Source organism: Lepidochelys kempii, chromosome 12, assembly GCF_965140265.1.
Source record: "Lepidochelys kempii isolate rLepKem1 chromosome 12, rLepKem1.hap2, whole genome shotgun sequence".
Classification (NCBI taxonomy): domain Eukaryota; kingdom Metazoa; phylum Chordata; order Testudines; family Cheloniidae; genus Lepidochelys; species Lepidochelys kempii.
The window spans coordinates 36122799-36149657 of NC_133267.1; the positions used below are offsets into that span (position 1 = coordinate 36122799).

The following is a 26859-nucleotide window of genomic DNA, read 5'->3' on the forward strand; positions in this document are numbered from 1 at the left end:
CGGAGTCTCAGGCTGCTCCTTCTCCTCCTGGGCGTCAATCCCTTCTCAATACGGCCCCCCACCCCCCGGCCCAGGAGGCCTGTGCGGGGGCGATTGGGGGGAGGGGGGCCGGGAGAGAGGGCGTTTTATTGTCTTTATTTTGCCCCGCAGGTAACCACGTTTTTAAGTCACTAACATTTTCATCCGGACGTCTCTGATTTTCAGCCCCCAAAGCCCAGTTGAGGACAGTGAAGACAAATTTGCAACGTACGAGGGAGTTTTCTAAGATCTTTGCTCTTACCGTCTCTATTCCTAAATCATGATAGAGATCAAAACGGGGCTGGGGGGGCGGGGGGGGGGGGAAGGAAAAGACAAAGCGCCTGCAGGATTTAAAAGAGACAAAAATCCAAGCCGCAGAAGCTAAGTTCCCGGGCTCCGGCCCGATGCAGACAGCTGTTTGCTGGCTCTGAAAGCCACGAGGGCTGTTTGTACACAACTCGATGAAAAAGGGGAAATGCGGCTCGCCCTGGAGTGCGACTCTTATTTGAAATGTAGCCGGAGTGAAGCTCTCCCACTTAAAAACCAAGTTTCTTATTTCTTTTGAAGATAGACAGGAACATGGGCAGGATGTTTATACAGCGAAATGTAAACATCTTCTCAGGGGTTCTTTAATAAAAAGAAATCAGAAAGAAAAGTCCCTGGTAGTTCGCATAGGGCCCCTTGCTAAGCCATATAAAATAGCGCCCGTGGCCTGTTTTGCTGCCGGGTTAGATTTTTGTTGTTGTTTGTTGTTGTTGTGATATAAACATGTGTTGATTTTTTCAGCTATGGCCAGACTTTGATCCTCAGAAGTAATGGATCATACACACACACCCACACCCCACATGGAGGGGGGGAGGAAAAGGAGGGCAAGGCCTTCATCAGACCCCCACCCACAAAAAAGTCTGACCATCTTTTCATCAGTAAAGCTGTCACTCACTAATCAAGGTAAGTCACTTTAAACTTTTGTCACCTTCTTACCAGGCGCGCGTGGTAACTTTTGCACAATTAAGCTATAAGAGGGGGGCTTGTGCGGGGGGTGTGTGGGGGGGAGTTTGGCTTTCACAGTTCATCGCTAGAAACTGAGCAGATGTGCTGGCTGTTGCCGTTTTCTTTCTTGTCAAGGGGGGGGGGGGGGAGCAAAGGCCAGATAGTACGAAAAAAAATCCACCAGAGTTTGCTCTGCTCCTGCCTGTTCTCGGCTCTGCAAAGTATCTTAGCCGAGTGAAAGGCTGAAAACCCCTCCGCCTTCTCTCCTTCCTCCTTTAATTTCCCCTTCTGCCCAGATTCGCTTTTAAGGGTTTTATGATAATTTAATACCTTTTAAAAGAAAGATAGATACTGATCGGGTTTCCAAAATCCCTGTTAACGTTATTTGCAGCCAGTCGTTACTAGCCTCTAGGGCGCCTGACACATCTGTGATACCACCAACAGGGATTTCACATCAGGGGTTTGTTTTTTGTGTTTTGTGTTTTTTTTTTCCTCTTGCAAAACTCAGACGCAATCTCCAGCGTTTGCAAGGGGTAGCAGAACGCATGTTTCCACGGGAAACGAGCGCATTTCGGGACTTCTGCTGCTCGGTTCAGATCTGTCAGTGTGCCTCGGTATATATTGTGTGTCACTGGCCCTTACAACATGCTAACAGGACAAAAAATGAAGCATAGATGAAACGTATGCACCGCAGACAATGTTTTTTTGATTGGTATTTCACAGCCGGTAAAATGACCTGAGCTGCGAGCCAGAAAGAAAGCTCTCTAGTAAATAGCCTTGATTCAGGGCCTGGGTTGCAGGATAATCCACATACAACTGCAATGTGACAGGGGGCTCTCTGTTTCTATATGGCCTTCTCCCCACGCCCCCGGCTACAGAAATGCGGTGAAATGGTCCCATAAACTGATATTATACAGAGGAGGGACCATCCCCCAGTGCAGAAAATTCCGTTCCACATCTCCATCTCAGAGCAGGAAGGCACACGGGTTAAAATACCATTCTATGCCAGAAAAAGCATAGAGCAAACGGGGATAACCAATCGTGAGTGTATCATGTGTTGTTGCTCAGTTTAAAAAAAAACATCAGACATTTCCCCATCTCTTCTTCAGTAAGTGAGCATATGTTTTCTCTGTTTACAGATACCAGATTTATAATGCAGAATACCCTTCTTAAATCAGCGTTTAATTGTCTTGTGAGCTTGTCTAACCTATTCTTCTCCATTGCAGCTGTTGTGTTATAGCTCAAATTATTATTTTTCTTGATTTCTTTAAAATATGAAATCGCATTGTAGGTGCCTTCCTCCCTCTCCCTCCCTCCCCCCACTTTGCTTGAAAGAAATATAGGAATGAACTCGGAAATTAAACAATTCAGAACGCAGATTATATATGTCAATTCCAGAATTGTAAACAAGGGATGCAACGTATTAAGATCTTTTGCAATTGTTTCTGGGGTGCTGATAAGGACACATGAAAAATAAAAGTCCGGCTTTACTGCTTGTATTGCAGTTCAAGTTAAAATGGTGGTAATTTACATGAGGAAGTATCTCGACTATTGTATCAGAAAAAACAATCAGCTGAAGCAAAGATGAGGCTTGTTTCAGTGGTTTTAACGAAACAATTTTCTTTAAAATAAAACAGTCTTTTGCTTCATTGTTTTCTTTGTTTCCCCCACTGACTTTTGGGAGTGTGAAGATTTTTCCCCGACGTCTTTATCTGGTAAACTTTAAAACAAAACAAACAAACAAACAAAAACCCCAGTCATAATCTACTCCGTATTTTATAGGCCTAGCTGTGGGAAAGGAAGAAATGTTACATCGTTTTATGTAATAAACTAACCTGTGTGTTTAGTAAATAACAGATTTTGGGAGTAAAGGCCAAGACATGATTTATTGTATATAGCACAAGGATTTTATTTTACAATAAATTAACCCTCGGTGTCACTATTATTATAGACTGAGAGGACCAAGTTGTTAGGTAACTTGTTAGCTTCCGTGGTTTGTTGGTTATAAAACGTCAAAATTATTCAAAATATGGTCAAGACCGGATTCTTAAAGGGCAAATAGGATATGTCTTAAATTCATTCCCTAGAAAAATGTCAGACCGGTGATTTATGTGGATAGATATTTTCCTGTATAAAACAAACCCATTAAAAATATAAGATCTCCCCTCCTTATCTGTGGCCCCGTCAGCAAAATAAACTAGATGGGGAAAATATAATTTAGAGCAATTATTGTATTTTTAAAATATGTTGACACTTTGATGGAGATTTCACATCAGACGGTTGGGCTAAAAATCAGTCCAGCGGGCCTGTAACGTTTCTATTCTTTCTTTCTTTCTTTCTTTCTTTCTTTCTTTCTTTCTTTCTTTCTTTCTTTCAATAACCCTTTGTTTTAAAATTAATTTCCAAAAGACATTTTTCTCCTCTTTTTTTTTAAATCTGCCGTGCTTTGTGTAAAAATAGACAAATCTGAGCTTTCTTCCTTTTCCTGCGCTGAAGGTATTTTTACTAGCTAATTGCTTAAGTGAACTAGACTCTGCAACAAGCCAGCCTGTAATCCGAGTATGGAAATGTATATAGGTAGTATTGTGGTAAGAAGAATGTGCAGTTGGGTGCTGCTTTGCTAAGAGGCCCATGTGTTTATCCGAGCGCAGACCACCCATGGAGAGGGCAGAGACAGGCGTGCGTCCTCCTCTCCACTGCCCCTGCTTTTCATTAACACCAGGGACTTCAGTTGGAGAAGCCCGCCCCCCTACTTCGCTTTCTGGAGGCGATCGCCCAAACTCCTCGCTTTAGCCCAGTGCAAACTGATGCCTAAACGTTTACATAAGGTAGGAGGGGAGGGAGTGACGGGGCGGATTCAGCCAGTGGGTTACAGACGGAGGGAGGAAGGAGGGGGGCATTTTGTTAACGTGTAAATATTCCAACCTAAAAGGTGTTGACAGGAGGGGGCACTGTTTGGGGGCGGGGGGCACGCTTCGGGCAGCTCATTGGCATCTCCCCTCTATAAGAACCTGTCCAGAAGAGGCTGCTCCAGGGGGAAAAGCCTGGTAGACGCTTGCTCCCCATCCCACCTTTAAGAGCCCAGCTGCACGTGTGCACGGCGGATTAACCAGTGAAGGTCTGGGCAAAGCTAGGGGGGGATGCAAAGCCCTCGGGGCAGTTCTAGCATCCGCGATCTGTTACTAAAGTTCGGACCCGGCGTAGGTTTCGGTCTCACGCACCATCAGCGTTTCAGCTTCTCCGGGTAGGGGAAAACAAAAAACAAAAAAACAACCACCATCGCTCAAAGCACCGTAAGTGAGTTCATGCAGGAAATATGTGGCGGAAAAGACAAGCTTTCCCGGAGCGCCGCTGATTTCCCTGGAGACCAGCAAGGCAAGAGAGCCAGCTTTAGCAACCCAGTCTTGGCCACAAGGGGTTAAAGGCAGAGGGTAGCAGGCTATTGGACGAAACAGGATTCAGATGCAGGTCCATGCCATGAGAGTGCAGCGAGGATATAACTAGCCCCACAATGCAGCATGCATACGCCATTCACTGGTCCACTTATGCTTGTGGAAAGTCACCCGGAAATCAGGGCCTACTTCCATCCCTCCCATAACGCTTATTGATTTCAAATCAGCCCTGATCGGAATCTGACTCCCTAGTCTCATTGATCCTTTTATTCATTTATCTAGAATGTGTGTTTCCCATCACACAACATACACCTATGTCTGTACAGGTCTACACACCCATGTGTACACATCTGCGCCCTGACCTATGTTATGAATGTATAAATATGGTTTCCGTGAACAGCATTAGACGGCCTGAATAGAATATTATCTTATAGCGGAACACACACATCAGTGGGATCTTACAAGCGTAGGTTCCGAGTCGGGAGTGAGCGAAATCTACAGGGGTTTGCGGGGAGCGTGAAGATTGACCCCCCGAGTTTTGGGGCGGCTTTGCACAAATTACTGCTGCTCAGTTGTCGAATCCAGCCGCTGTTGGGTCTATTGGAGCATAAATGCAGCACTTAAGGCCTCCTGGCAGCTGCATGTTAGGAAGAAGTTCAAGCCTTGGTGGGAAAAAAGGATTGGACTTTTTAGCTGCACGGTCCCGAGGTTGCCCCAAAACACACAGTTTCAAAGACGTTCTTCAATGAAATATTTGACAACATCACAGCGCAGAAATTTACAGCCCTCTTTAGCGCAAGATTTTTGGGGAGTTTGCTGGCAAAGGAGTAGTCCCTGAAACAGAAACTAGTTCCAGAGATATTAACCTTCGAACGTTACTATTTAGATCCAAGACACAATCGCTTCCCACAGAGGAGATCTTTAAAATATCCCCATGTATTTATATCTTCGCGTACGGGTGGGTAGCGAGAATGCTTTGAGCATTTTCCCGCTGGCTGGAACTCAGATCTGCGCAGCTAACCACGGCATAAATGGGCTGGGGGGGGGGGGGGGGGGGAAGAGTCTGGAAGCGAGCTCCGCAGCCAGACAAGATGTTACTGAATTGCTATCGGGATCGGGCCCTGCCTTGAGGCAGAAGTTGGTGCCTTCTGATCAAAGGAATTAGTCTCCCCTAGCCTCCAGATACTGAACTTTCGGTCGATCTGGCCTAACCATCGTTAGATTCAAAAGAAGCTTTGTCCAGCACTTCCAGGCTGGGGCAGGAGCCTCTGATTCTGGAGTGAAAGGAGCTTTATCGCATCGATGCGTCTGCGGATGTATCAGGTAGTTGGGTGCAAGAGAAACCAAAGAAGAGCTGTGAATATTCTTATATTGAGAAAGGGAGATTAGACTGAACCTACACGTCTGATTCCTGCTACAGGGTATTCTTGTTGTCAGCTATTTGGAGGAAAGCTGTTTTAGGTCTGATCTTGCAATCCTTTCTCAGGCAAAGTTCCCAGTGAGCCTGCAGGATCGGGTCTGGATTGTGTGTTATCTCACCAGTCCCAAGCTTGTTTTGTTTTATAACCCTCCCCCCCCCCCTCCACGGGATCATTTTCTGTTGAGGCTGGCCTTTCCTTTAGTGACATCAGAGAGCAGGGTCTGGCCTGTTTCACCTCTTGCAAGGTGACGCTCCTCCGGGCCATGCGTTGCGTTCCCCAGCAAATCCGCTATTGAGCCAAACCTAGAATCCCTTCGAGACAATCATTATCTCCCATGACTTTTGACGCTATTTTCAGAATAAGCTGCTGCATGAAAAGTGAAGTAGTACTTAAAGAGAGGGGAGTACGCTGACAAAAATAAGATTAAACTATCCTTTGGAAAAACATAAATATTGATATAAATCAACGGAGCCCACCAATAAGCCTATTTCTAAGGCAAGACGCGTTTCTAACCCCAACAAGCGTTATTAACCATACAATAATCTTGCTCTGAGTAACTTGTCCAGAAGAAATGTTTAGGTCCCACGAATGTTTCAGATAAGTCATCTCTTACTTTCTTATGTGCGCTGAAAGCAAATAATTCTGAAGGAACTAAATTGGTTTGCTGAATGAAGATAAAACCGCTACAGAGTCATTAGAAGGACAATTATTCTTGTAGCATGAACAACCTTAATCCTCTGAGAGCAAGGTTTTATAAACTGTATCTTCCCGCCCCCGAATTATGCTTGAATTTATTTTCGGGGTTTGCCTTTATAATCAAAATGCATTTGAAATGCCCGAATCCAAATCTTAGGTAGTTGGAGTGAGGCAAAAGTAAATGACAAAATGCGTCAAAGACAGGGGATTTTGATTTTATGTGACTTGGGAAAATAGCTGGATTTGTTGTTTGTGGACAAGGGACATAGTTGTAATTGTTGTGATGTTGCAAGAAACCCCCCCCCCCCACACACACACACACACTTTGCAAAGCTTACACCATTTTGTGGGTTTAAAAAAGTCCTGCTCGGTAGTGAGAGTTTGGGACCAAAAATAAAATACTGGTTTGTATTTATTCACAGTTGAGCGAAGGGAGAAAAAGCTTTTTCTAATATGCAGACTGAAGAGAATTAATACGGTATATTTCCATTCTATACAGGGGACAAGTGAGCGTGTTGATTTTTCTGCTAAATAAATAGCACAATGGGATGCAAAAAAAAAAAGAAAATAACCAAATAGGTTGCAGAAGTTCCCAGGAGTTAATTTACATGTACTCTAATTGCTCTCTTTGACAATAAAAGTCTTCCTAATTTTTAATACCTAGCTGATTAATATCCAAATTAGTTCTCAGAGGAAGATAAGGTATTGTTGTCCAGAAGCACAGTGTGTTGGTACAATCATACGGAAATATCAACATGACTTTGAAAACTTAAAGAAGATAAGGAGTTGCCGAAAAATAGATCCGAATTTCTGATAGTTGAGGCGTTGGTCCAAAGTAGAAATATAAATCACCAAATCAGCTTATGAGATCAACTGTATGCTGCCTGTCCATACCTAGGGGACATACGCTTAGAACAAGGCGGCACCATTACATGCAAGACAATAGGGACTCCAGGAACTGTTTCTCCGGCAGAGGTGGGGTGCGTCTCGACTATTTGGCAGGCACGATCCGTGCATTATTGGGAAACCTTATCCCGCCTGCAATCATTTCGTTAGAGCCCTCTAACAGGCTTTGGAGCCAAGCGCCCTCCTCTTTCGCAGAGTCAGTGAGGTCAGTGGAAAGGAGTACCGGAGGTTGGGTCCAAATGTCCCATATATGTCCATGAATCATCCCCGAAGCCAGGCATCCTAGGGAAGAGATGTTCCTGGAGAACGAATTGGGGTCCCTGGGCTTTTAGAAGGAAGCTGTGGGGGCTCTTTTGGGGAATACATGACAGCAAACTGAACTCTCTGTGTGTGTCTTTCACACACACACACACACACACACAACGCGCATTGTTTACTGACATAATTCCCTGGGCAAGTATGATAAAAAGGACGGTCAGCTGGTAACATGGATGGGGAAGTCCAATCTGGTCCCTCCAACAACAGCCACAAAAACCTTTCCACTCATTGTGTCCAATCAAAGCTCTCCAGTTACCTGGAGCACAGCAGAAAGCCCCTTTCACTCCAGACTCACAGGCCAGCAGAGACTATTTCTAGCCACGAGGTTTGTCAATTCCAAAGTGTCAGTTTTTAGAGTAACAGCCGTGTTAGTCTGTATCCGCAAAAAGAACAGGAGGACCTGTGGCACCTTAGAGACTAACCAATTTATTTGAGCATGAGCTTTCGTGAGCTACAGCTCACTTCATCGGATGCATCCTGTTGTCAGTTGTGTCCCTTGGCTAGCTAAGGATAGCAGCGTGTATTGAACTGTAAAGCGGAAATCACGCACAAATGCCAACATTTTCAGACTAATCCCAAGAGATAACCGAAGAGTTCTGACATACTTCATCCACTGCGAGACCAAATAATACCTTCAGCTCGGAAGCCTTTGTATGACCTATAGGTAGCCGTCATCACGAGCTTATTATGGCATTTAAAAAAAGCCACTCCCCAAACGCACATGTCAATCAATGCATGCTATAGATCGGCTATGTCTGGTGCGCTTTTGCGCTCACTTATCTGTGGAGTAAAAGCAGGAGGAGATTTTCGACCAAATGATCAATCAAAGTACATTTCCGTGCAAACTTTACCCTCAATGTCCCTTTCTGTAAGCCAAGCTAATGCAGATGTGCATTGTTTATAACTGCTTTAAGGAAAGATTTCCATCTGAAATTCCCACTATGTACAATTATCAGCAAGCAAGGCCTTCGCGTTAGTTAGCCACCTGCTAAGGGAAAGGCTTCTCTACATTAATCGATGATTTAGCTTCCAGAGAACGAACGGATCCCCCCCACCCCACCCTCCGCCGCCGCCCCATCCCCCTTGTAGGTGCTAAATACAGCCCCGGGCAGCTTTCTAGCAATCTCCCCCTAGTTCTCCAGCTCTCTAGGCAGAATAACCGGTTAGATAGCGAGATGCGTGCATCTTTACTGTCTGGTGCCAATAAGGGAGGTTCTGCCATTCTATTCCCAGTCTGATTCGTGAAGGCTTAAGACTCAGTTTCCCAACTGATCCAGCCTTGGTAACGTCACACTGCATGCGGGGAAAGCGTATGTAAATATTCATCATATAAGGAACATGTATCGTGCTCAAACAATGCCTCTTCGAAGTGGTGTCGTTGCCAGTGATGAGACTGTGAAGAAAGAAATAGAAGAATAGAAAATGAAGATTGCAGACAAGGATGGCAGGGTCCTTTCTTGCAAATCCCCACGCAGGGGGAATAGCCTGTCCTCACTCTGCTATTGCTGCCAGTGAGGAGTGGCAGGGCTGGGTGCGGAGACCGTGTATCGACATACATTCCAGTGGCAATCCAAAGGCCACATTCTGCTCCCTTTGGTGCCAACCGGATGATGAGGCGGAGTAAAGATTAGCCCCCTAAATCAGAGAGTCATTAACGTTAGTGGAGTGGGCTTGATCCCCTCGCGCTTCGTTTCTTCTTCGAATCATCCCCCGCTCCCCCCGTGTCCATTGGCGAAAGGACACCAGAATAACACCTTGTTTTTCAAGAGTCCTTTAAATAGACCAGAGGGCTAGGGGCAAAGCACACAATAAACCGCTCCCTGGACCGCACCCTGAACGCCACTACAATGCCCACACTTTCTCCGTCTGCAAAATGGGAATAGCAAACCCTCTCCCTAGGATAAAATAGTTAGTTATCTGTGCAGAGCTGGGATAATTTAAAGCACTAGAGATTATTCACTTTTCTTTTGCTTCAGTAAAGTTGGATATGTTTGGAAAGATCATTAAATTGTCACTTTGGCAAGACTCCATTTAACCCCTCCCTTTGTAAACAGAAATGCAGGTAGAAAAATACTTTTCACAATTCGAATTAGCTTCCACCTGATGCTGCTCCTGCAACCCTCAGCTAAGCAGAATTTCTGTTGAGTTTAGCAAGAGGTCTGCTTCCTCCTGGGCTACAGGATTGAGCCCCCTGCCTCAACCTAGTCTCTCTCTGACAGTGAGTGAAACCAGGGCCCCATTCAAATTTCTGGCAAAACTCCCATTGATTTCAGATGAGCCAGGATGTCATCCAATGTATGTAGATTGGGCGAATGTCCACACACAGAGTTGGACAATATTACTCCGCACCCACCGATGGTTAGTTTCACCGATTATAGATTATGCCGCCAATTAACATTTGAGGAGAGGTGTTTTTTACCTTCTTGTGTCCATCATAAATCTCAAATGTAAACTATACACGAAAATTAAGGCAAAGAGGGAAAGCTCTGGACTCCTTTCTGCTGTGTAAACAATGCAAAACGACTTTTGACATATCCTCCCTACGCAGGAAAATACAATTTTCTCTTCTCACCCTCCTTTAAGGCTAAGCAATTGTTTTTGTTGGAATCTATCCCAGCGCCTTAACGCAGAAATTATCTTCAAACTGGCTCTTTCTTTTTTTTACCTTTAACTTTTTCTTATAGGTCAAGAATTGATTTCCATTTGTCGGTCATCTGCATAGGCGAAAGCCTGATGCTTTGCACGATTCGTCTGGTGGCGTTTTCCATCACAGTTTTAGCGTTTAATTATAATTATAATTAATCTTATGGAGTCCCCACTAGTATGTGCTTAGAATATACTGCGTCTGTTAACATAGTGCGGACTCCATAGCGTTAATTATAATTATAACTAAACGCTAAAACTGGGGTGAAACAGACACAGTGTGGTATAAGCACATACCCCCAGTCTGTATCTAACTAGAGAGGCTGTGCTTGTTAGAAATAGAACAATGTGGACAATCATATCGTTCATTTCCTATCAAAATAATCATTGAAGCGGTTAATCTCCTTTTAGGAATCTGGTTCAGGCTAAGTAGACATGCATTGTTTTTAATTAACACAAAAGAACACTCTAAGAAATTACACTCCGGGGGGAAAAAAATCCGCAAAGAATTGGATTGGGGTAAATTAAAATGGAAACATGAAATATAGAAAAGCAGATAGACGAGTCTCTGCAAAACACAGGTATTTGGTTCTGGAGTGACTAGCGCTCTGCCATTAAGCAGTTGTTTTCTCCATGAGTCCATCTAATTCTAGGGTCTGATAGATTAAGTTTTCTTATTCTACCTTTATATTTCGTGTGTGTCTCTCCGTCCGTGCCGGGCAACCTCTGGAGAAATTTATTGAAAATGCAAAATACCAACCCTTAAATTCGATTGCTTTCTCCTTAGTCACACGTTGATTTTTAAAATAGTTCACTGGTTGGAGGGCAAAACACTCGGCTCCTGACAGCTAATCTCCCCCTCTCCAGTCCTTAAAATATGCCTCAAAAATATCAGTTTGCAGCTAATCCAATTAAAATCGATAAATCAAAGAGAGATGGAGGCAAAAGTTTAATCTTATCGTTTTGTCTGTCTCAGAAATCACTGGAAACAAACTGCCTGAAACAAGGGAATTTGGATGTATATCTTAAAGGAATAAGAACACCGAATGAATGATACAGTAACCATGTTTTACACACTGAGTTTATTGCTCTGACATTCTGGGTAGTCTACGGTTAAAACACAAAAATCCTGAACACTTCCCCCTGGAGATTGATATTATTTGAATGTTGCAAAAACACTAATTTAAAGCACCGTAGACGATCAGGAAATGTATCCTTTGAGCGGGGAGGTCCTGGATGAAATTGTGGTCCTAAAATATCTGCTGGGAGTTGTTTTAAAATTATTTTAGGAATCTCCACGCAGAGCTAGAGCGGAAGGTTTACGAATGCCGCTCTGAATTGTCGCATTCGTTTCCAGACAGAGTTGTTAAAGCCACGATATGCATCCGATGAAGTGAGCTGTAGCCCACGAAAACTTATGCTCTAATAAATTGGTTAGTCTCTAAGCTGCCACAAGTCCTCCTTTTCTTTTTGCAGATACAGACTAACACGGCGGCTACTTTAAAGCCTATATTATTTGTGGTGCGGGGAGATTATATCTTGTCGAGTCACCGGATTTAAAATCACCCCAGCATTGCACTAATCGAGAGCTTTCCTCCGCCGACTCTCCAACGATTGCCGCCTTCTTTTCTATCCCATAGTCTTCAGCTTGTATTTCGAGCGATCATGGAGGGAGAGATCCCTTCTCTTTATCTGTCTACTCCCAACCTCCTCCATCATTCTGAAACTTCCAACACCGAGCTGAGAGATAAAGCAGACAGTGATTGCAACGCGGCCTGGGTTCCCGGTTTCTACAGAACGGAGCTCCCCGCAGGCATCGGAGATGGATAGATCATGGATGTGAATCAGAATCCGCACCCGGCTCCGGGCTGCGCCTGGTGTTGCTATTTGCCTCTTCGCTTTGGAATCTTATTTAAGGTTACAAGGTTATATTACGCCGTGTAAAAACCAGCGCACTCGATGGAAAGGGGCGATGTCCGAGCAGACCTGCTCAGAGACGAGCCCTGCTCTGTGCGACGAAGCCGATTGTGAGCAGCCCCGAGCGAGAAATAGAAATAGATCTGCCCCATAGCGAGACCAGAAATTACAAGAAGGCGAATCGCAGCAGACACTTCTGTAGGTATTTATTGCAAAAACCAACAGGAGGGCAAAATGCTAAGCACTTAAACCGTATACAAACCGTTGTCTATATAGCCGTGGCATCTGGGGAGAGATTGTGTCATATTCACAAGAATATGAACTCCTCTGATGGATGTTAAAGCGGTATAAAGTGCTTTGATTAAAACAAATATACGTGTGTTGTGAAATTAGCGCCGGGGTGTCAGAAAGGAGAGTGATAACACAGGGAAAACGTTTCAGACCGCAAAGCTATAAGAGAAGCCCTGTGTCTGATTTGCACAGATTTCACTTAATTAAAAGAAGCTATTTCTCTGGAATGTTCTCCAAGGTCACCCTGAAACTGTAAAGTGTTTGGTTCATCTGTTTGAAGAAAAGAACAGGACTTCCAAGTTCTGGTGAACAATAGCGTGTGCAGATAGATTAGACACGTGCGGGGACAGGTACATTTCCCTCCAAAACTGTAAAGGGGGAAGGAGAAAGGAGGCAGACAGAGAGCAAAAAAAAGTCCCCACATGTAAAATAACGAAATAAACACTGATCCCCTCGCTTCAGAAGGAGGAGTTTCTCTGTTTCTTCCCTGTTTCTCGACCCAGAGCCAGCAGAAAAAGCAAAGCAACCTACCTCGCCCAAAGCAACTGTCACCAAGAGACTGAATTCTGCAAGCAGTGTTGAACCCAGAACCTTAGATATTGTCTGAAGTTGTGGGACAAGAATGGAGAGAGACTGAGAACAAGGACTAAAAAAAAAATTAACCTACCAAAGTTTTGTTATACAGGATAGTTTAGCTGTGTGTGAATGTCAATGGATATTTTTTCCCCTTGAAAAAAGTAAAAAACACCAAAATAGAGTTTTGGAGGTGGGAGATCAGTTGTGGGGTATACATGAGTGTGTGTGTAAATATATAGATAGATATAGTATTTTAGTATATATCGACATTCAATGAATGTCTATATATATTTTAAAATACTTGTACATCTATATAAGTAAGAAGTCTTGAGAAAGAGAGAGCCATGTACACACATATTCATTCACACACTAAAGGCAAGCTAATATGCTTTGTGAAAGCAACGAGATGGTCTCTACATTCACTTTACTGGCTTAGTAGGTGGCCATGTATATTTTGGTTGAGTGGTGTTTATGTTAATAAAAGAAGGATGAGATTACAAACAGACCACTGAATGCCCTGAATTTTGCTGCTGGATTGGTAAACTGTATACGTAATCAGTTTCTGTGAGCAAATATGATTGTTGTCGTTTTCACAGAAACACATTTGCATTATTTGGGGAGATTTTCTGTGTGTGGTTATTGCTGCTTTTGTCTTGCTCCAAGCTGTGGAATATGTTTTCCATCAGCTCCTAAGAAAGCTACAGTCGAGACAAGGACAGACTAGCTTTGGTGCTGGGATTGGATTTGGAAAATAACTGGAAGTGCACACGAAAGATGTATGAAAAGCACTCAGATTTGCAGCGTTTTTGGTACAGTTTCAAACGGCCCGATTCTCTTCGCCCAGTGGAGTAGGCAGGGCAGGATCGGGCATTTAAACACTCCTCCAGAGGCTCCCCCCCGCAGAGCTCAGAGTTCCCGGTTTTCGATGATCAGGGCTAACACATATTGGCACGTGGCCTTTGATGATCCCACCTGAAATAGTAATAACTGTAGGAGCCCTGGGGTTGAGAAATACCTGATCTTTCCAGGACTATTTCAAGCAGACCCTTCCAAAGATTACCATCTGCTCAAAAATCAGTGACCTACCATGATTTCCCCAACATCGATAGCCAAATCTTTTGCCCACTCCCTTTAAATCAGACCGGCAGCCAAAGGGCTCGATTTTAAGGTCCTTAGCCAGACACTGCTCCCCCTGACCTCAGCAGGGGTTTTTACCCTAACTGCAGGATCCGGCTGTTGGGTCTAGCGGACTTTTCAATCAGTCAGTCACCATCGCTAAATATTTAGGGCCCCAGGGACTGCACCGAATTCGAATCTTTCTTTGGGATATTGGTACATGCGCCCGTATCAATGCATTTGATGGGATCTCTTGCGTGCAGATTCCTTTTAATAAATCAGATTTTCACCATCTTCCCCTGTCCTCATCCTTAGGTAAAAAATTATTTCAGTGCCCACAAATTACGTCAGCCTTTTCAATATAGGTGTGTGTCTCCTTCGCTGGCTTCCCACTTTCCTTTTTGCGCACTGGGTCAGGACAGTTTTAGATTCATAGGTTTTATTACTGTTGTGTTTCCTCCTGGACCAAACTACAATGAAAAAACGAAGTGTAAACAAGGCCCGTTTGAAGAGGGTATTAGCAAGAGTTAGGAATGAGCGTGAAACTTTCGCAGGCCAGAATGTAACAGAACAAGAAAGACAAAACCATCTCCACAATAACCTCGGCACGAAAGAAACACGATTGCTTTGCCCCAGTAAAGTTCCATGGAGAACTTCTGCATTGGTTTTGGTGGCAGAGAGGAAAGCGATGCCTTCTCGAGGCATTGAACTTGTTAAAAGCTTCAGGCGTTAGACTCAAGCATTGCAATTGCGTTTTTAGCTCTTATCTTGTATTCCTCAGGATTTTACCCTAAAAGGGGTTTCTAACTTCCTTTGGTGCCAACGGTGCTCCTCGCTGGATGCTTCATTTGTGTGATCTACACCTGGTCCCGCCCGTTCTTTCGGGCGCATCGAGCTAAGGTTTAGTGCCTGGACAATACATTATAAAAACAGACTGTAACTAATGTGTTAAGATTTTTCTTTTTTCAGGACAGAAAACCTAGTGCAAGAGCGCTCGTTTTGACAGATGCAGAAACCAGCCAAAAATACATTGTAGACACCTGGGCCTCATTTCCCCCAAACCTGAATCACCTCTGTTGACTTAAAGTCACTTTTGCAGAGGTGGGCTACCTGACTTCCTGCTGTTTAAAAACGGGGACGCGTTTTCTCGCGAAACCTGGAATTTCTCCAGTCGCATCGGAGTAATAATTCCTCCCAGGACATCTCGACTGTATCGAGTTAACCCCCAAGCCACCCTTCCGTCGGCGTCTAGAAAGAGTTAAAGGCGCGGAGAACGAATTCTCCTTGGAGCTGGTCGTGTTTCGACCCTCTTCGGCTTTTCCCTGGACGGGTTTACTTCCAAGGGTGTTTAACCGTGTGCGCGGCACAATTAGGCGGGGAGGGTTCCTGTTAATAATAAAAGCGCGAAGCCGACCCACTTGGGGTCTCATACGCGAACCTCCCCCGCTACACCTTTCCCAGCGCCGGTGTCTGGCCGCCCTGCCTTCCCGTCGGAGCTTCCAGCACCACCGGCGACGCTGTGTCCCCGCTCAGCAAGGCGAGGCAAAGGCAGATGAAAGTGATGTCACATTAATGTCAGTCAACAACTCCAGCCCACACAGCCCTGATTGCCCCTATTAATCTTGCCAATTTGTCTGTCAGCACTTGGCTAATCCGTAAATAGCCTTCGACAGGTGCTTTATGCTTCCGCCACATCCTTGCTTCTCCCCTCCCCAGTCAGCTCGCTTCAGTGGGGACAGTGACTTTCTCCTCTTGAACTGTGAGGGGGTTGGTTTTTGTTTTGTTTTGTTTTTTTAAAGAAAACTTTCCAGCTATTGTTTAGTCTGCGCGGGGGATGCTAGGGTCCTCCCGAAAGGAAGTCCTGGTGCGGGGAGGAAATGTGCGAGAAACAAAGGGGGACTACCTGGCTGCAATTTACACGCTGCTTGGCAATCCGCAACCTCCTCTTTGGCAAGGATCTCTCTCTTTCTGTAGAAGGGATCGATGCCTACATATTGCCTAGCTGAGCTGGAGCCCATTGGAAACAAGGCTTTAAAATAAAATGGACAATGTTTAGGCGCACGAAGGGATGACTCCTACCTAGTCAATTTCCGGCTCTGGGTCCCATCTTAAACCGCTATCCAGTTTGCTGATGGTCAAATTCCAGCCACCAGTGTCCGATTCCACGGGCTGTTAATTGTTCTGACCTTACGGCGCCTACCCGGCGCTGACAGTGTGCTTGGGCAGCTTCTGCCCCGAAGACCATACAGCCTGACGTGGCCCTGCGTGGATTTTATAGACGAGATCAAGTGAAAGATCCTGACCAAAGCTTGAGCGAGAGAGAACACATTTTCCCCGACGCAATTTTATCCTACAATTAAACTTAAGGTCAAATAGTTTCTTCGCTACGCTATCAGAAATTCCACCCCCTCATTACAGTGTATAATGACAGGTTTCAGAGTAGCAGCCGTGTTAGTCTGTATTCGCAAAAAGAAAAGGAGGACTTGTGGCACCTTAGAGACTAACCAATTTATTTGAGCCTATTTCCTCTTGTTTTTTCCTCCCCCCCCCTCCAGATGTTCTGGTTTAACTTGGATTTAAACTTGGAGAGTGGTCAGTTTGGATGAGCTATTACCAGCAGGAGAGTGAGTTTGTGTGTGTATGGGGGTTGGGGGTGTGTGTGTGAGAAAACCTGGATTTGTGCTGGAAATGGCCCAACTTGATTATCATGCACATTGTAGGGAGAATGGTCACTTTGGATGAGCTATTACCAGCAGGAGAGTGAGTTTGTGTGTGTGGTTTTTGGGAGGGGGGTGAGGGGGTGAGAGAACCTGGATTTGTGCAGGAAATAGCCCAACTTGATTATCATGCACATTGTGTAAAGAGTTGTCACTTTGGATGGGCTATCACCAGCAGGAGAGTGAATTTGTGTGTGGGGGGGGGGAGGGTGAGAAAACCTGGATTTGTGCTGGAAATGGCCCAACCTGATGATCACTTTAGATAAGCTATTACCAGCAGGACAGTGGGGTGGGAGGAGGTATTGTTTCATATTCTCTGTGTGTATATAAAGTCTGCTGCAGTTTCCACAGTATGCATCCGATGAAGTGAGCTGTAGCTCACGAAAGCTCATGCTCAAATAAATTGGTTAGTCTCTAAGGTGCCACAAGTCCTCCTGTTCTTATTACAGTGTATAGTTAGCCATAAAGTAGGGGTTGTGTTGAATGGAAGATTGGAATTAGTGTGGTGTAGGGTGCAATCTTGCCAGCTCTGGGCTTTAGCACAGTAAGCTTAAACACTGGTTTTTGACATCTAGGCAGCCCTATTAACGACGAAAGCTGAGTCCGGAGAGCTTCCCTCTTCCCCCAAAAGGATTGTTTTATTTCACCTTGGCCACTTTGCTTATGTTAAACGGCTCGCGCGTACTTTTTAAGCACTTCACCTCGTAGCAACCTCCCGTTGCGCTTTCTCTGGAGAATGCCTCAGTTTGTGAGGATTAATGTGACAGGGGTTGGCTTTACTATCCAGGACAGGGGCTCGTTTTTAAAAGACGAGGCTGGCGCTGCCTTTTCCGGATCCTTTGCTCAGCTACAAGGCAGGAGCATCTTGTAAAGTGGTCTCTCTGTAGGATCGCTCAGATCCAGGGAAGTCACTGGGGAATCTTTCCAGGAACGTTTTCTAAGGTTTTGGATCAGACCCTAAAACACACGCATACAATAAAATACAATTCTTATCCGCAAGTTCACGTCTTCACCTGAATTTCCTGTGGGTAGACGGACCGTCTAGTTCCAAGCAATTATTTTAATAAACTAAGGCGATTAATCCACCTGTTCTGGAGTCGACCTGCAGTCTGAGGACATGTCAGGAAACGACTCGCAACCCTGCACGGTGCAAATATTTGGACGAAAGACAGGTAGGAAGGATTCTCCAAATGTTTACCAAAGGCTGTTGATAGGCTCGGGATTTATAACCATGTATAATCTCTGCCCCCACTCAAATTCCCGAGCAGGTGCATCTAGTTTCAATGTGACGTGTTGTGGGTGGTGTGGTGGGAAAGGGGGGAGAGGTTACTACGCAATTCTAGGCATCCCTGATGCCCTGTAGTCCGAGCTTGCTCCCAGTGAAGTCAATGGCCAACCTCCTGTTTACTCCCATGGCTACTGGATGAGGGCCAAAGTCAATTTCAGTGATTCAGGGTCCCTGCTCATAATTAAAACAATTACTGGCCTTTTTAAACCCAAGAAATGCATCTGTTTTGTCATAACCTCGGAAAAGATTAAAAAGCTGGGCTTGCTTTGAGTCTTGAGAACAGAAAACTGGGAGGGAGGGGACCCCATAGCCCTCTTCAAATATATTAAGGGCTGTTGTAAATACGAGGCCAGTGATCCGTTGCTCTCCATGTCCTCTGAAGGTAGGACAAGAAGTAACTGGATTAATCCGCAGCAAGGAAGATTTAGGTTAGATATTAGGGAAAACTTCCTGCCTATCAGGGTAGGCAAGCTCTGGAATAAGACTTCCAGGGGAGGCTGTGGAATCCCCATCATTAGAGGGTTCTAAGAACAGGTTGGACAGACACCCATGGGGGGTCTAGGGTTACTTGGTCCTGCCTCAGTGCAGGGGCTGGACTCGATGACTTTGAGGACCCTTCCAGCCCTGCATTTCTACAAAGTGTAACGAAACAATTGCTCTGGATTACTTAGGCCTATCAAAATATGTATCACAACACTAACTGCAATATTGTCATTTAATTCTCTCTAAATAATACATGTTTACTTTCCAAATTATATGCTAGGATTCTAAATAGACCAGTCTCATTCCCTAATAGAGTGTAGGGAAAAATCAAGGCAAAGAGAGATGAAGGCCCAGATTGCAAAGGTCTGTAGACTCATAACTTGCCACTGAAATCGGTGGATGCTCGTTGCCTAAATACCTTTGAGGATCTAGGTCCAGGTGATCTGACCAATGTCATGCAGCAGGTCATTGGCAGAGATGGGAACAGAAATTAGGTCTCCTGACTCCCAGTTCAGTACCCGCTCCTCTAAGCCACTCTGCCTGGACAGCAATTATTTTGTCAGCATAAATGTATGTGTGCTTACTGAGAGAATCATTATGATTATCACAGTCACATAGGAATTGTCATACTGGATCAGCCCCGCCCATCTACTCCAGTATCCTCTCTAACAGCAGTCAGTTTCAGTGCTTCAGAGAGAGGTGCAAGAAATCTACCAATAAGCACTCCTACCAACCACTTACAGAAAATCACTAGCATGCAAAATGAGAAAAATCAGCGTAAAATTAAGTCACTCCAGTCTGGCAATTTCCCCTGCCTCATCCCCCTGGTTCTGGTTTTTAAGGTTTTATTCTGTGCTAGAAACACTAACATGAATTTAGCATGCAACAGACTAGAGAGGATTTCAGAGGACGTGCTTTTTTTAGTAACAAACAGCAATCCTATCTGCTGCAGAAAAGCCTTTAATTCATTACAGCTTTGTACTACCACAATTTGCTGACTGCTCAGATGGGTGGATACAATGGCTCCATTGTTGTGTCTGAGGGAGATCCCATAATTGCACGCTGTTGATTAAACAGTATGTTTTCTATTTTGTTATCTGATTGATTTAAATGATTTTTCTAAGATAGGTTTTAAAGGGGGGGGGAGGGGTTGAGGCTTACCCTCATTGTGTTTAAGAAATGAAGGGAAATGGCTGAATTATTTATTTATTATGGGAACTGGGTATTTTTTCTCCAGAGCAGGGATTGAAGAGTAAAACATAGGAGAAGGTATTCAGAACTCTGTCAATTCAGTTTTTGTGCTCAGTGAAGTTTTAATGTAGACTCAAGAAATTAAATCCTGGTTTAAATGCAAGTCTCAATGCAACCTCAAATATGGAGTCATGCCTCTATAATAATTCAAACTAATCTGGATTTTTCTTTTCCTCAAACTATTAATTAGCACTCACCCAAACAATGTTCTTAAAGAGGTTTTCAGATTATGCTGTTGGGCCATAGACTGACTCCAAGATATAAACTGTGATTGTGCCACAGAGTAACAGTCTGACCTGCTTGTGTAAATGGACACATAAGATGACCCCTAGATCCAAGCCCTCATTGAAGTCAGTGGGGGACATGGATCCGCATTCACGTTGCACTCCCTCTTAGTACCCGGCCTTGGACCGGAGAAGCTAATGATCCAACCAATGGACCAAATTCGGTGATGAATCCTGGTTACGTGCCACCTGAGGCATGTTGCGCATCTGCTAAGAAGATTGAAGTCAGTGGGCACTTTACTCTGGATTTCAGTGGGAGCAAGTGCAGGGTCTTCTATGGTGAATCACAAAGGTTAAGTGTGGCTCTGTCTACATGGCAAGTGTGGCTGTGATTCTCTAAACATCTGTCTTCATTATGACAAACGTGGTTGAGTTGTGCCCACTCCTCTTTCTTTCTTCTTTCTTCTTTTCCTCCAGCTTTCTTCACAACACAACCATGTATCAATCAAATTTGTGCATCTAATATTGGGCTAAGCTGCCTTGCATTGACCTAGTTGTGGAAGCATCAACCTAGTTATGGAAACATACTTAAATCTGGCTCCCACCGACCTGAGTGCCTTTCTACGCTGAGTTAGTCATGTCATCTCCCTGAGCGGCGTAGCGGCACGGTCCATGTAATGAGGTAATGCAGACACTGCATTGCTTACGCCGACTGTTACTGACTTTCAGGAGCCATTGCACAATGCCCCACACTGAGGATACAATCGATACAAGTGCTTCTGGTGAGGATGTGCACCACCGGCACAAGCAGCCACCTGCACACACACAAGTGGTTTGATAACAGTGGCTGTATGCCGGCATCAGTTAGGTCGACATAATTTTGTAGTGTAGACGTGGCCACATATCTACAACATTTCTTAACTTTAGGCCTCTATTATGTTCCAGAGATCTGTACATCAGAGGGGACGTGGCAGGTGGGGAGAAGGCTGGAGAGCCTTCTTGCATGGATCACCTCTTCCTTCACCGGATGGGTGATCAGACAAGTAGGCTGGGGTACCAGGATATGGCCAGCACAGTAAGTGCAGCCTAGGGCTGTCAATCACAGTAAGACTCTGTGGGTCATGTGGAAGGACTAGGCTGGGTGAGGAGTGGGCAGGACTGGGTAGTGGGAAGACACATCATCCTCTCACCCAGCGGCCCAGCTGAATTCTCCGTGGAGAGATAGTACAGGCTTCCAGCTATATTACCCTTTCTGCACCACAGCCAGCTGGGGTGGGAACACAAGACATGCTTACTGCAAGCCATTACTCTAATGGGATACAAAGTTAGAAGTACTGTATCAATGCGTATAGGCGAACCAGATCTCTGCCTTACTTAGCCAAGCAGTCCTACTGAGGTCAATGAAATTATTGCAAAACCAGTAGGATTTGGCCCAAGGTTAACTAAAGTAGAAACAAACTAGCTAGGGCTTTTAAATTCACTGAGTTTGGGTTGGAGACTGCAAGTGATAGTTTGTGGTCCAGAGCAGAGTGGTGGTTATATATATTTATTTTTTAAAGGGAACCATTATTGACAGATGGAAAGGTTTTTATTCCACAGAATTTTACTGGCTGATCTTCCAGGGAACATGCAGAATTTTATGGCCACATTCTGCACTTGGTTTCCCTGGCATAAATCCAGGCCTGGGGCTGTATTATCTTATCCGGTGATGCTGTGAAGGAGATGATCTGAGTGTCCCTGTCCTGTTCCCAGCCCACCCACCCCCCTTCGTTGCCCCAGGACTGAACCCTGAACCTGCAGAGAAACTTTCATAAGGCCTGGAGGTGACTGGGCGGGGGGGAGGGGGGGAAAGTCCCGTGGAGATAGCTATGGCTGCTTCTCCACAGGGATTTCAGGGAAGCAATTTGGGTATTACAATTGCCAGTACTGAAGTCTTTTAATATGGGAGGAAAAGTATCTTTCTCGGAAGGAAAGGAAGTTGAGTATAGAGTGGGCATAGATATAAGCTGTACAATACGCTTTCTCCTAATATAAGATAACGGTGTATTTCTTGGTGTCACTTGTCTTACTGAGCTGGCTTGAGTTCTGTTAGAATGTGGATTGCTGAAAACTATTCTCCATGGAATGAACAGTTACAGTCCAATGCATGAACCATACAAACCAGTTTCATTATAGCACGGAAACTGAGCGCACTGAGAGTCAGTCAAAAATAATTTGATGTGAAGTCTCTCCGAGAAATGTTTGTTTTAACTGGCATGGAAGGGCCAAATAACATGCCTTGTTCTAGAAATATCGACGTCAGTGGTCCATGAACATGGTCTCAATGCCTGCATATAATGGGTTGCAGTGACAGACCCTATATCTACATCTACATTACAGCTGTTTGAAAATGTTTTTATTATTAATTATTATTATTCCATGAGGAAAAATATGAATAATAGAAAAGTATTTTAATCCAAATTCTCAGTGCAAAAAAGTGACTTTTCATTACAAAACTGAATATATATAGATTTGTGAATTTTTTTTTTTGAGGAAAGCTGACACTTCCTGTGAAAATATTCTTTTAATCAAAAACCCCATTTTCTGTGTAAAAAAAAAAGTTTAAATAGAATTTTTTCACCACTTCTATTCTACATAGTAGCTGGGGTGATGGGTTTAATCTCAGTCAAACAAGGGTGAATGAGAAGGCAATGAGGAATAATTGGCAAAAGCAGGAACTCTTCATGATTAACGAGTGCAGCAGCAGCAAGGATGATCCAGTAATTAAAGCACGACTGTAAATCTTGGGAGACCTGGGCTCAATTCTTGGCTTTACCACAGATTCCCTGTGTGACCTTGGGCAAGTCAGTTGACCTCTCTGTGCCTCAGTTCCCATGTGTAAAATGGGGTAATAGCATTTTCCTACCTCACACAAATACATTAAAAATTGTGAGCTGCTCAGTGACGGAGACCTTAGATAGAAGGAAGGGATATTTGCAGCATGTGCTAAACAAGTTGTAAAAGCCTCTGGGGCAGTCTCCCAGCATTTATGTGGCTGATCAATTTTGTTCTCATTGACCTTGGCAGTGGCACTGGGCATAGGTGCTGGAACGAGGGGTGCTCCCACACCCCCTGGCTTGAAGTGGTTTCCATTATCTACAGAGTTTACAGTTTGGTTCAATGGCTCTCAGCACCCCCACTATACAAAGTGTTCCAGCACCCCTGGACTGGGGCAATATTTTCTGGGGCAACACTTAATTGCTCTTGAACAATTTCTTCACTGTATTATGAATATATTCCATGTGGTCAAGCTACAAAGAGTCCCACACTACAGTCCATTTCTGATTACCCCGAGGCACTAATTATCTGCAGTGCATTGTCAATGTGCATTTTACAAGTAAGTGTACTTTAATAGCAAGAATACAGGACAGGGAATCAGGCATTCTCATTTCCATTCTTCCCTCTGGCACAAAACACTTCACGGTCCCTCTGAGTCCATGACATTTCCTCATTTGTAAAGTGAAGTATTAATATCTACCTTGCAAGTGTGTTGAAAGGCTTAATGAATGACTGTTTGAAAAGCATGTTGACATTTTTGGTATCTCACCGTAGAGTATTGTAAACTGGTTGGAGCAGGGGCTGTCATTTACTAGGTTTTTACGTTCTCTGCACCATTAGGTCTCAAAAACACAGGCACAATATAAACAATACATACTAATAAGGATGATGAGGTCTAAACTTAGGCTCATGCTAAATATACTGATTGAAAGCTTAGTTCTTAAGAAGTTGTTGAAGTTAGTATAAAATTTAAGAAAAAAGCGCAGAGATGAAGACCTACTGAAGCACCTTCTATAGGCACCCTAAATTATTATTGCCACATCAGACTATTTGGCAAGTCTTCTTTTCCCCCCATCTAGTTTTTCTTTATTTTCACAGAGCTTAAAGGCCAGATCTTGCACTTGAAAAAGACAATGCAAAACGTCTCTTGTCTTCAGTGAGTGCAGGTTTAGCCCATATTGTGGATAAGGGGGAATACTGCAAAAAACATTTACAAAATTTTGAATGAAACCCACAAGTTAATTCCAGTGGCCTTTGTGATAAGTAGTGTTGCCTACTAGACAGAGCACTAGACTAGGACTCAGACTTGAATTCTATCCATGTCTCTGCCACTGGTCTGCTGGATGGCCTGGGGCAAGTCACTACGCTGCCCCGGGCCGCAGTTTCCTATCTGTAAAATGGGGATAAATGATGGGGGTCCTTTGAGGTCTACTGATGAAAAGCACTAGATAAAAGCTAGGTATTATTTATTCACTTCCCATGAACAATCGTACCAGTGGAATTCTATTTGCCAGAATGAGCCTTTCCTGCTGAAGATGACGTGCTGTCCTTCTACAGATGTTCCTCTCCGCTAAATGCATCAAGACCCTGATCTAATGCCCAACTGAGGTCACTAGGAATCTTTCCTTTGATTTCAATTAACATTAGATTAGGCCCTAGGGTCAATTCCCGTCCCGTTTCCCCCTAGCTTGTGAGTTCTAAAATAAGGCCCCTACCTCTAGATTTAGACATCGGAAAATCAGGCCATCATTTACAGGTGCTGGGCATCCACCATGGCTAATGAAATGAATGGGAGATAATGCCTAAATATGGATTTAGGTGCAAAATTTTCAAAAGCACTTTAAGTGACTTAGGAACCTGCTCCATTTTTAGAAGTGGAAGTCAATGGGACTTAGGCTCAAAAGTGCCAGTGGGGTCAGACATTTAAAGGCATTCACATTGCACTTCTGAAAATCCCACCAGTTGCCTATTTATGTCTTTAGCTGCCTAAATACCTTTAAAATTCTGGCCCGCTGTCAGTTTTGAAAAATGGGGCAGGCTTATAAGTCATTTGAAAATTTTACTTTTGGTGTCTTAAGTTAGGCACCGAAGTTTGAAAACTTAAGCTTAAGTCAATTTCTTGCCTTACATAGCTCAAGAAATATTCAACGCACTAATATCTGTTGCATGGAGCCATGCTTATGTCATTACTTTAAGTTCATTTAGCTATGGTTCTTGTTAGCTACTTGATTATTGCATGAGGTAATATAGTTACACAGGGTTTGCCTTGATTTAGTTAATCATTTCAGTGATGCATAATATAAAAAAAGGATAAAACAAATTGTCTCCATAAAAACAGAAAGCCAGCAATGGTTTCATGTCACATTTTAGCAAAAACATCTGTAATTGTCCCCACTCACTGAATGTGAAGCATTAATGATCATCCTCCACTAAACTCAGTTTCAGCTCTGCTGTGCATTAGGGAAGGAAAAGTTAACACAATCCCAGACAGAAAGATATTGAAACAAGCTGCCCTTTTCTCTTTTCTTTTCTTGTACTTTCGTAATTCTGCCACAAACCATTTTTTTTTTTTCCTTTCTCTTCTTTACAGGTTTTTGGCTAGCCATCCTGACCTACTCTGAGGAATTTTCGTGCACAGGAGCTTTGACTTTGCAAGCGTGCTGTGTATATAATCTTTCTCTGAAGATCTTCTACAGTATAGTTAGAGAGAGAGAGACAATGATTGTATGATATGCTGCCCAAAGAATATCCAAAATACACAACTTTTAGCTTCAGCCATTGGTGGTTGTCAAATGGTAGTTGAACTACATACATAGGTTTCCCTATTTCCTTTGTGTAACTGTTGGGCACAAGTGTCAGTTTTATTTACCATTGAATGACTACGGTTTTACCTCAGTGTGGCTCTCCTGGTTTCAGTATCTTATACTGGGCCTGAGCTACTGGTAAGGATAGCAATATCATCCCCTCAGTGGTGCACATTTAGGGTGGACCTGTGGGGATCCTGGAGTACTAACGAGGCCTCCTTTGATTGCTGGGCAGACCAACCCAGCCTCTTTAATGCATTCTCATCAACGAGGACAGATCACAAAAAAACGGTCATTCCCTCAATAGTGGGAGTGGGATGGTTGCCCCTTAATCCACTACACTTCTGTTGGAATACCTGTACAACAAAATGTTGTACCTTTCTCTTCCTAACTCCTAGTGCATATTGTATCAGGCTGATAATGAGATGAACCTCGCTAATTGTAATACTAAGTTGCAACCATTTTTCTTCTCAGAGATCTGTGAGTATGGATGGCCTGGGATCACATGGCTGCACTGACATCCTCCGTGTTCTCAGTTGTCTGGAGAAGCTGCTAGATTGAGTTTTTGCAAAACAATATGCAGGACTGATAAAGAAATAATTCAATATTTATTTCTGCTAGACTCTTAATAGCCCTCTTGTATGTACTCTGGCATTTGCTCTTTATTACACTTTGTCAGTTTAATCTTGTTGAAGTGAATGCTTCACTACTTTTTCCTTTCACAAATAAACTCCATGATTTAATCAAATTCCATGTCTCGGCGATTTTTCAAATTTGTTGCCATGACCACTAATGGGGAAGGTGAGAATTAGCATAATCAGTGTATAAATGAGAAAATTGAAGTGGAGACATTAAATGCCACATTTAAAACAAAAAATGACCTCAAGTTATATACCTGAAATGTTGGACTCATAGGGAATGGGGAGAGAAAGACCGAGAGATGGTCTCATGCATGAATATAATTATGCTTTTCAAGTACATAGTTTCTTCA

The 26859-nt window shown here is 43.8% G+C and overlaps 1 long non-coding RNA gene across 1 annotated transcript; it reads left to right on the plus strand.

Moving 5' to 3' along the window:
* Nucleotides 1–70: 70 nt before the first annotated feature.
* LOC140896194 (uncharacterized) lies at nucleotides 71–26497 on the plus strand. Its single transcript, XR_012154461.1, has 3 exons — nucleotides 71–150; nucleotides 805–966; nucleotides 26343–26497. It is a non-coding gene; the product is annotated as an uncharacterized lncRNA (long non-coding RNA).
* Nucleotides 26498–26859: the final 362 nt, after the last annotated feature.